Below are 12,025 nucleotides of genomic sequence, written 5' to 3'. Positions count from 1 at the left end.
CTCAGGCCCCCTTACAAACCAAGTGGGAAGGAGTAAGGATAAGAGCCACATTCTGTCCTTAGGGACCCCTATTAAATCTGATTCTCAACCTCAGCCACTTCCTCTTTGTTTTCCTCAAGCCATATGGCTTCCTGACAAGAATCTGTACAAACAATAAATCCATTAATCAAGCTTCTGTTGGAGGAAAATACTTTTCTTCTTCGATCCAGACATTTTAGTGGAGATGTTTTTATGTATTTGGGGGAGGGGGAGGAGAGGAGGGAGGAGTCTACAGAAATCCCAAGGAAAATACTTCTTTTGTTCTCACACTGTAACCTTGTAGACTGGAGACCTAACTCCACTACTTATTTGTAGAAGGAGAGCTTAACATTTTAGTGTTAAAATACACAAAGATATAGGAACAGAGAAATCAGTCTAGTTAACAAGAAAAGGGTCTGGACTCATTGAATTTATTTGTATAGATCCAATCTAATTTACTATCTAAGGCTCCTGAGCACACTGTATCAAAAAAAAAAAATATATTTTTTAATTAGCAGAAGTACATAGGACAAGTGAGACATTAAAAGTTACTTTTTGCCTACATAGCTCTGAGGAGCCTATGACCTCTGAGGAGACCCACTCATGCAACTGCCAGAAGGCGGAGGCCACTAACAGTTGACAGAAATATCTTTTCATTAAAGGCACCACCATATAGGATTTCCAACAAGACCAGATTTTCTTAGTGAGGTGGACCAAGAGGACTAATTCCACACCACAAGCTACATAATCTGTTTGGTGCCTCCAGATCAGTAAATCACATGGGTGATTATGTTACTCTCAGATCATAAAGAAATAAACACTACACATGCAAAGAACTATCACGGGGAAGAAGCATAACAAGAAGATTAAAATTTCTAGCTCTTGTAGGTGTGAAGATCCCTTTCATGGGGGGTGGAGGGTGGGGGAGAGGAGAGAAAAAAGTAAACTGAAGCAGGCTCATTGCTTCACCAAACTGAACACAAACTCGAGACTGTTCAGTTTCATGTTTGCTGCACAGTGACTATGGGCACAGGAATACGCCAGCTTCATTCTGCTGCAGGGTGAAATTCTGTTCATGAAGAACATACACAACGTCAGGCAAACACAAGGAAAAAGTGAAAAAACAGTAGAGCATGTCCCTTCCTCATACTCAATAGGCTCAAAGAAGGTAAAATGCTGAGAATTGTCATTTTTTCCGTGCTTTTCAAAGTACACAATTTTCTTTTTTTGCAACAGCTTTTGAACCTGACCACCCTTGTACCTTCAGACGTCACTGACACAAATGCGGAGGTTTATGATCCCTGTCTATCCCAAGCAGCTATTTGCCTCACACCTCGGAGCCTACCCAACAAAGAGAAAAGAGGTTTGCAAGGAGGGAGATGTCAGTTTGGAGGGTCTGTTCCCACTGATGTTCTTTCCAAAACTTTCTGGACTAACCTTCATTACTCAATAGCCTGTAGTACAGAAAGAAGATCTGGAAGAACGAGCAATTACTTCCAAACGTAGGCGATCTCTTTCAGCCTTACATTTCTAAAGCAACTGTGAAACCTTCACTCACACGAAAAGAGAACAGGATTGGCATAGTAACAATTCTTTTAAACCTTTAATTGTATATTATTTCCTTTGTGGTTGTTCTACAGTTTAGTGAGCGATGACCAGAACTATGTCATCATTTATGTGAGCCAAACTAATCCCTTGTTAAGGGGAAGTTCAGGAGAAACAAGAAGCAGTTTATGACAGTGAAAAAGACATTATGGAGAAGTGGCATGGGGTGGGGGGGGGGGGGGAAGATCTGGCTTTTGAAAAGTCTCTTTTGTTTAAATATAGGAAAGCAGAATCCTTGATTACAAGCAGGAAATCTTTAAATGAAAGCCCCTTTTGTCTTTCTTGAAGTTAAGTAGCAATTAGCCATAAAGGAAAAAATATGGAAACAGTAATCTCAAAAGACTGAGTCATTATCTCCAAGGAGACACATCTGTGGTTTTAACAAGGTCAGAATATTTTGGTCAGTTCTACAGGGTAATGGGATATACACAACATTAGCTTATGTTTCTATCAAGGTAATGATAATTCTGAAAGACCGCAGACATCACATGGAACCTACAGCTATGAATTATTAGCCTGGAGGTCACAATCCAAAAGATTCACCATCCTATCCATAGTGCAGATGGATTTGTAAATGTCTTGAGGTAGGGGTGAAAGGTACATTTGTTTTGGATAGGGTAGTGAGGAAGATTGGGTGCTGCAAGCTAGGTGGGCCTCCCACATCTGGGTCATATGGTCACTGTTACTTTCTCATCACTGTTAATCAAAAGTTACTCCTTACCAGCTACATAATGAGCTATGTAAAGATAAATCTGGGATTGTCATTTAGCTCCTAGCAGGAAAAGAAAAAGCTTCCCTGTCACTTGTCAGTTAGCATAAGCAGCATCCTTGCTCCAAGACTTACTAGAAAGCATGGGGTACAATAGGCCACAGATATCAGATCATATCCTCTTACGTAAGATTGAAATGGAATTTAAGACGGGATGGCAAGAAAATTTAGGGATACCAGTAGAGAGGAGGAGAGTGCTTCCACCTCCTGCTAGCTCACTGTTCTGTTCTTTTTGACCATCTTGATAAACAGCACATACTTTTGAAGTAGCAGTACTACATGGCATCTGTATCAACCTATTTTGGCTACCGCTCTTATCTACAGGGAGAAGGCTGATACAAACTACAAGCAACACACATTATTAGGTCAATGTAAGGAAGATCAACCTGTTTACATCATTAGTGCACTTTGACTATAATAGTAGTTGGCCACAGCAAAAATCAAACAAGTTTATTCCCCCTCTTCCCCAGACCAACCTAATCTTTCAAACAGAACCAGCAGAGGAATCATCCAACCCATCACTACACCGTTCAGTCCCATGTCTACTTATGTCTACTTTCTCTATAGCACTCATCTCAGATATCCTGCCTGTCACATCGAGTTAGCAGCCCATGCCTAAACAATTCCAAAACAGAAATTTTTACATGCACCATGTTAAGAGAAGTAACAGTTTTAACATCCCTTTCTACATGAGAAAGGGCATTTTGTTACTGCTATTCTGCTCTTCTCAGGAAGGGGAAGAGGAAAGAATTGCATCAGTTAATCTCTCTGAATCCAACAGCAAGTTATTCTCTCTTCGCTCCACAAACCTAGATCTAAGCTATACCAAAACAGTGAAAAGCAAGCGCTGCACAAAGCTCTCTTTACCGTGATCTCGAGAGTTCTGCCTGTCAGTTTTCTTCTTGTGAGCAGGTGAAGGGCATTTCTTTCTGTACTTCGCCAGTAGCAACAAGCTTGAATTCATTTAATAGATTTAAATTCCAGTTGTTGAGAAAAGGGAAAACACTTCACCAGATTTTTATTTACTTTTTGTTTATACAATGTATCTTAAAGAATCCCAGCACATAAACCAAGAGGACACTGTCATATAATTAGAAGACTTGCAGACAGGGGGCGTTATTTTCTCTTTCTTGTTTTCTTATTCCCCCCAAAACAAACAAAAAGAAAAGCCTCCAAACTATGAAAGCTCATTGCTGAAGCCCACAGTAACGATCACCAATTAAGACAGTATGTTGATGTAACAGAGAACCATCAAAACTCATCCAGACTGTTCAGATTCTACCTGATTCTCTGATCTCCTCACATATTCTGCCCAACTCTATTTCAAATAGTGCTCGAGTAATAGCACAGGAACAAGTAATTCTCTATTTTTCTTGTCAGCAAGTCTTGTCTTAAGGCAACACATGTAGCAACTTCACACTCACTAACAGTAGGCATGCTTTTCTCTATTTCCTCTGGCAGACTTAAAAGCATGAAGGATCTGAGGTTCCTGCAGACTGCTGATCATAGACCTCTATTAGAAACCACTGCCTTGACTATACATACTGCTTTAGCTATACATTTTCAGGCTCACTTGACAAGGCAATTGCCCAACATACCAGTAGAGGTGTGAAGTCATAGGCAGAATTCGCTTTGTTGTTGAAAATTTGTTTTCCCCACCTACAGTCTTTCAATTCATGATCAACCAAAATCTGCTCTATAGATTTAAAATCACATACTCCTGTCACTTTAGATGCCTGTCCTACCTTTAGAAAAACACTGTTCAATTTCACCCTTGACTATTAATACTCAGACTCTTGCCATGTCTACATATGGCTAAACGTTTTGCAGTGATTTTGAAAAAAGTGTGTATGAGAAAAAGCATATTTAAAGAATCTAAAAAGAGAAACAGACTGAGATAATATAGTTAAAGTGATATTTAAGTAGTGAAATGGTAGCAAAAATTGTGACTAGGAATGTGTATATTCACTTCCTCTGATCCACATGGTTTGTAGCTTACCAGAAAACTTGTTAAGTTAGCTCCTACTGTTATTGATCCTAGTGGTTAGAACCACTGGAAGACCTTTTTAAAAGAACAAAGCATGCATGTCGTTATCATAACAATCTCTGGAAAAGTATTATAGTTGGACAAGTCATCCAGATATTTCAGCATTCAGATGATTTAAAAATGGTAAAGTGTGACATTTGTTTTAATTTCTTTCCTTAGACATAAGTCCAGTTGATAGTAATTAGAAAAAAAAAGACTGGAAAGGGATTCCATTTTACTTGCAGTAGTGCAGTTAAGGACACATATGTCTCAAGTTAGTGAGAATAAAACCAGATTTCTCTTCCTTTGCCACTGAACATATGTCGCAGCCAGCATAACAACTGAACTAATTGCAAGGTAGTAGTTTAACATTCAGCCTGCATTCACAATCGAGACACGCAGCAATCCCTTGAGTTCTCGCCAACACTGGATATTATAGTTCTGAAGTGATTCTTCACTTTTCAGGCAGTGAAAAAAGTAGTTTGCTTGCAAATCACAACAATTTGTAGTCAAGTTCTAGAAAGTCTGTTTTATTAGCGGAAATCCTGAAAGACTGGTGTCATCTTTGCAAACAAAGGACATTCTTTTCTGCTTTCAGAGACTGTTTACATGGCATCATTTTGTATGATGATTTATTCTGTTTTTATGAGCACTCAGGTGAGATAGTTTGCAGAAACTGTATCAGAAAAGGAAAAAGAATGAATGAAGAAACCAGAACTAAATAGTCACTGCAGATTTTTGTAAGTTTAAGTTGTTCTGGTTTAGCAATAGCCCAAACCAACCAAAAAAAAAATTCCAGTATTGTTGTTTTTTTTCTTTAATACTAGCAGGAGCATTAGATCTCACTCTGCATTTCCATCTAACCCTCTCAATATAAAACAATTCTCATCTGAAAACAGTAATTTCCCAGAGGGCTTAAATGTTAGCTTCAGTTATCCTACATGGCATGTCTGGCTATTATAACCTACACCTGTTAACCCTTAGCTTAGATTCCAACCTTCTTATAACTGGTCAGATTGCACAAGACAAAGCGAAGTAAGTAAAGACAGCTCTGAAGAGTAGCAAAAACTATCAGCAGAGATGGAAGGCCTTTTCTAAAGGCTTGTAGCTATTTCTTTTATTTACCATAGTACGCTACACTGCATGCAAGACTGAAATCACTAGCCTTCACATTTGTTTCAATAACCAAATATATCTTTTCCCCATTTCAAATGCACACAGTTCCATTAACACTTTAAAGCAGATGTCAGTTCTGTCCCCAAGAACTGTACCTCCTCCCTGTCCTCCACATTTCTTCCTGGCCTACATGACCCTCCTCAATTCATAGTGATTTGGGTCAGCAATCAGATCTAGATTAAGACACTAACAACCCTTCCCTTCCTCCTTCCCCTCAAACAAACCAGCAAAACACACAAGCCAATACAGCTACAGTGCAAGTTAACAGTTTCTTACGGTTCAGCACTGCTAAAAGGTGGAAAAAAAACAAAAAAAACACAGTGCATTCCTCCTTGTGCATGTCAACACACACCTACAAGGAAAGGACTATAGAGATAGAAAATTTCCTACCACATAAGAGGAGCAGAAAGCCCACCTCTTGGTCACATCTTTTGCAGCTGAGAAGTTAAAGCAATCAAGGTTCAAAAAGGCTTTATGTTATCACCTATATGTTAGGAGCTCTCTATTTCTAAACCAGGTTTTAATCACACAAAAAATCCTTGCTAACTTAGTTTTTAATCGTGATACACGAACAAATAGTAGAAGATAGTGTATCACTTTGTGTGGAACATATTCATCAGTATAATTCAATTTCAGTACTATAATAAAATAGCAGTTTTTCTAGGTAGCAGTCTTCGGGTAGCTTGCACCTGCAAAAAGTCAGCTTCTATAAAATGAACTTCAAATATCTCTAACTGAAAGCCCACACTGGATAATAAAAGGTGAAAGTACTGAAGTATATAGCTGTTATGCATTTTGTGGTTGTAAAAATAATCACAGATGGCACCTGCAGAGGGGAAAGTTGGGTCTGAAGTCTTACAGATTTGTAACTTCATTCACAGCATTTGTCCTTGCTGAAAATGAATACCCTCCATTGGGCTTTCAACCGACAACCACTTTCTTTTTATTTTCATTCAGAGCATTTGAGATTTTGTTAATGGAATTATAATATATGGTTTCTTACTTGTTACTTAATTGTAATTAAAGGAATAAACATTTTTAAATCAGCACATGCTATTGTTATTTTATAATCATTGGTTTATTTTTGCTTGGAGCTTTAATTTTTACTTCATTAGGCAGCCAATGGAAGCCAAACTGTCTACCCTCTTATCTCCAATTAGCAATGAGTCAATGGAAGATAAAACAGAGAGCTGACTTTCCTTGAAAGCAATCTTTAGTTATCAAACTGCATAGCTGTAAAAACCTTCAAGTCAGTTGTCTTTCAAAGAAAGAGTTGGGGTCAGCAAAAAGTGTCAAAATGAACATAAACAGCCACTTCAAGTCCAGATTCTATCACTCATTCACATACAGCTACAAACTTAGGAAAACAATAACAACAAGTAGAAGCATTGCCATCACAATTTAGGCTCATCCCAAAGATGTTATCAGTTCCCTCCTGAAAAACAGATTAAAGTTATAGGAAGGTGCAGAGAGAAAAAACATGAAAGTGGCAATGATAGTGAGCCAAATTCACACATAGCAAAATTAATCTTGCTAACATTTTTGAATTTTGCCCATGACAAATTACAATATGACATATCATAGATAGTTCCTCATATGCAAGGGAGACATATTACAATGTTAATGTATTCTGTTACAAATTTCAAATTTAAGCTTCCTACACACTGTTTTGGATTTGTTCAAAAGCCTAATAGTACTTGTCTCAAACAGTGTAGTGGATGCAAGCATAAGAACCCATTCACATTTTATCTATACAAGAATTACATGATGTCATGATTGTGTAAATCCCAATGTATTCCCAGTGTTGCACTTTGGTGACACACTGGCATTTGGTAGGTTTTGCTGAGCTCCTCAGCAAGAATTTTAACCAACACCCTAGAAGTAATCCTTCTAGTGAAATGAATTTTGTCCATCTTTGGACCTTGCATAGTTGCAAGTGTAAGATGCAGGAGATCCAGAGAAATTTATGCCTCTATCACAAGCCATTACCTCCATCTCAAACAACAATAAACAAAACCATAGCATTTGTCTTAGTAAAGAGATTAACTTAAAAGAAACCTTGTGGAAGGCAATTAAGACTCCCACAACAGTTTGAGAAGTAATAATGATCTCCAGTTAGACACTTACTAGTAGTTAATAACCATCTGGTATGGCCAAGGCCTGACTAAGTACTAGCTACCAGAAAATGTCTAATTAAGAGGTGACTTACACTATTAAAGTCTTAATTTAACAGTGCAAAGTAAAAACATACTATTTATCTTTATTGACTACAAAAGTAGAATTATGTTGCCATTGACATTCCAATAGGCCTTCTGCAAGCATTTAAGAGGCCACCACTAACCAAAAAGAAAGCAATATTTCACAGCCAAGATTACATTAGGTTTACAATTAAGCAAAAAGTGGCTGGGATTTAGTTCTTTCAACGTATCTTGCTAGTCAGCAACAACAGGATGACTATGTCTTTAAATCACCTAAGATGATCATTACATCTTAATTCACTCAAGAACAACCAGCACTAATTTTAAAAAGATCCAAACTCAAAAGCACAGAAAGTCAGAAAGCGTTCAGTAATTTACTAGGAAAATACTAGGCTGCTCATCTCAAAGACCGAAAAAGAGCTCAAGACATTCTGTCTAGGGAGAAGGGGGAGGAAAAACGAAACCCTCAAGATATTTTTGTGAAGCAAAACTCCAAATGCATGCAGATAGCATAAATTTAAGTATAAACTTAATTCTGATTACAAGTTCATATATTTTTTTAAGATAATGAAAACATCACGATGGAAAACAAAACTACCTTAACAGAATGATTTCAAAGTAATAACATCAGCCCACACCATAACCTGAAGTGTAAAATACTTGCTTCTTACAAAAGAAGACACTCAACCTAACCAATTTCTTCCCATCTTAAACCACTGTGGCTATTCAGTGCAAATAATAGTTAACTGGGGCTATAATGAAAATGCTAAAAATAAGTTTTCTCCAACAAACATGATCCCTAGCATTCAGTATTTTAATTCTCTGAAAAAGTTAAAAACAGATTAATATTAGACTTTTAGGGAAACGCAGCATTTACAGGAGGGAAGAAGCTACTTTCGTGGCTGACTGCTCCAGCTTATCAGGGCAAACAAAAGATATACGAATGTAACCATGAAAAGGATGTTACAACAAAAATGATCATGGGTTGGTCAGAAACTATGCCGTATAGCAAAGTGAAAATAAGCATGCAATAAAGTTTAGACTAGCCAGAGTCTTTCCAGCATTGAAATGCTAGAAAGAGATAACCTTCATAGCTAAGGTCTTGTCTTTATGAAAACTTAAAGTCAGGAAACCCTTTCTTTCTTTAAATTTCTCTGATCAACTAATGGAGTCCTCATATTAACTCCATAGTTGGGAGTAGAAATCACCACTTAGATTTAAAGGCTTTTCCTTTCAGTAGAGCAACAAGTTCTCAGACTTTTGTAGAAGACACTCATTAAGATTCATTACTTAAAATTAAGCACCCAGTGTAGGCCAGAGGGAATTGGAAATTTTTCTTCAAGGTTCAAAAGTAGGTTTCAGATCCTGTAATAATCAGCAGAACCAACCAAAAAAAGAATCACGAGGAAAAACAACAATAAAGCCTGTCATGCCAGCTATGTTGTCTTCAGACTTCTTTGGTAGCTTCTCTCATGATTTAGAGCTCTGCCCAGCAAATTCCCAAAAGAGCCCTTTGAATAAAGTCCTGTGCACCATAACAACGTATGGGAGGCACACACTACTGCTGTTAATCAGGCTTCTGCGGTTCAAAGCCAAATAGTTGCACATACTAAAGAGGCAAGCATGCTGTAACGATGCATGGTAATTTAAATGCACCAACATGTAAATACCAGCATATGGAAAGTTTTATTCCTTCACTGCAGTGATGTGCTTCATGGAACATGCATGGCATTAGCAGGAGTCTGCCACTTCACAAGGGACATGTGAAGACCCTCAAGAGAGATGAAAGAAGCAGTTCCAAACGAGCCCCCAGCAAGACCCCAGGAATCTGTACTGATATCTAAAGGTCCTCACCAACTTTACTGTATAGTTCAATCACTGGAGACCTGAAGCTAGGTGATGAAAAGCTGCCCTGACCTGCTAATACATGAAAATAAGTGTTTGATAAAAGCACACAAAACGTTGGCAAAGAAGCAGCTCATAAAACAAAGCTCTTTAATGAACTGTGTCTATATGTAAATATAGTTGAAAAATTCCTTTCCCTTCTTCCCCAATCCTAGAAAGTTATTTGCTCTCAAAATTGCAAGTTTTTGATGAAGTGTTACAAATCTAAATTCTTCCAGAGTCAGTTTGGAAGGGTCATACAGCTGGAAGGAATAGGCAGGAAGAAATATAAGATGATATCCTAAGATTTGAGGATGTTTTGAGTTAATGCCGAGCCCATGCAAATTACACTAATTCTGATCAGTCCTTACTTGCACTTTCCAGGATTTCAATGCAAAATGAGGAGCAAATACTTAAGGCCTTCGAATAGCTTCTTCCTTAAAGGAAAATGCAACCCACCTACATATAAATGCTGAAATAGTCAATGGCAAGATGTGCAAACTTTCAAAACCAGCATTCCCAAACAATGAAACACCCTTTAAAAGGACAAATAAATTCAGACAAAAGAGGCTGAACAGGAAGTTTTGATCTTCCCTGCTGACAAAGTCTATACAAAGAGTTGAAAGGTTTTCCAGGGGATAGGAGATGCATATCTTGTTTCTAGAAAAAGAGAGTATAATTCTAACCCTTGTAAAAAAAAAAAAAAAAAAAAAAAAACCACAACCAAAAACAAAGACAAAGAAAAACACACTATCTTGCCACTACTTCCAAACTGTAGTGCTATCAGTACATGTATGGTCATGACCATACACAACAAAACTATTGAGTAGAGAAGCTCCAAAGTGACCAAGCTATTCATCACAGCCTGCAGCTACAGTGCTACTTATCTGCAAGTTATTTGGGAGAAAAAAACTTGTACTTTTTCTCCTTTACACTTCATATGATTTAATGAAAGGATCTGAAGATATTAACTGGAAACAAATGAAAGGACTTGAATGAAAGTGTACCCTAACCTGAGCTATGCCATGACAGGGCTCCTTTCCTATGTAGTGCAGTATTTCAGCTGGTATACAAGCAAGATTTACAGTGGCATTTGACAACGCAAAGCTTTGGAAACGGATCACTGTAAACACAGAGCTTCCCTTCAAGTCCCAAAGCCCTCCCCCTGCCCCAAAACACATTACAGCTGAAGTTATAATATGCTCAATAAATGTGTTTAATGCTTGGGCTCAACTCTACTGAAAAATTGTGAGGCCTTCAAATGGGAAGAAAAGAAACAAAGCTCTTGTCTGCATGCTGTCTTATAAGCTAACTGTCCTACTGCTATCTCTAAGTAAGTCTCACTGCAAATTGACTTAACCCAACAGATTCTGAGAGTGAAGAGAAGAGAGAAGATAGATCCATCAGCTGGGAAATGTTTCAGCTGGCATTACTATTTTAATTACTGTCACTATCTTCTTCCAGTATGCTGACAAGCATTTTTAGCCATTATCACCAGCATTAATGGACTGATTCATTACTCCCCTGTTTAACTCCCATCTGTTACTCAAAAGCTTATCCCTATTTATTTCACTTTCCTCTTTTAGAAGAGAGTCTTTGATACTGTGCACACTCAGTATCCACACAAGATGCTGGTTTTGCTCCTACTGAAGGTGATGAGAATTTAATAGGAAAATAATTTAACTAAGGTCACATATAGTAACTTCTACTAAAGTTAACATGCAACTGAGCGCAACGCTGGCTTTTCAGCCAGCGCTGGCTGGCTGAGGCCAACCTGTGGGAGCATTTCAACTACTTCTGGCCTCAAGGTTTCAAAACGAAGAGGTAAGAGAGAAGTCCTACCTTAAGCACCTACTGCGTATTTTTCCCCATAGTAATAACACAAGAAAAGCTGTGGATCAGACCACACATTGAGCTAACTTAGTATCCCATCTTAGCCAGCAGCTTACAGGTAAGGTGGTGTAAATTTTGTGGCAACAGCTTAACTACAAGCAGTTTTGTACAGTATGAATTATATGAACACTTGACAAGATTTCTTGGCACTTCTTTCATTGAGAGTGAAGATTAGAGGGGTCACAGGCACACTTTCAAAGACTTAACCTTAAGCCATGTGAAGTTTCCAAATGACTTTAACATACTGTGTGTCAAGACAAACACTAAGCTTAAGAAAGTAGGACATTAATGAGCTAGCAGTGGCCAGTGGTGGCTCTTTACAAATAAGAGGCAAAATCTACTATCCTAAAAATCAAGTACATAAGTTTGTGCTGAAGCATTTTAACTTGAATTGAGAATAGGATAAGAGGCTGCACTAAGTTACCACAGCTCAGCAGATGCATACTGGCTTGTTAA

At 37.9% G+C, this 12,025-nt stretch overlaps 1 protein-coding gene across 4 annotated transcripts in view; it reads right to left on the bottom strand.

Moving 5' to 3' along the window:
- Positions 1 to 12,025, bottom strand: part of RASSF8 (Ras association domain family member 8) — a 92,327-nt gene that overhangs the window by 51,875 nt on the left and 28,427 nt on the right. The window lies entirely within an intron of this gene.

Source organism: Struthio camelus, chromosome 1 (assembly GCF_040807025.1).
Source record: "Struthio camelus isolate bStrCam1 chromosome 1, bStrCam1.hap1, whole genome shotgun sequence".
NCBI lineage: Eukaryota > Metazoa > Chordata > Aves > Struthioniformes > Struthionidae > Struthio > Struthio camelus.
The sequence above is the reverse complement of the archived record's forward strand: the minus strand, read 5'-3'. Positions and strand labels throughout refer to the sequence as shown.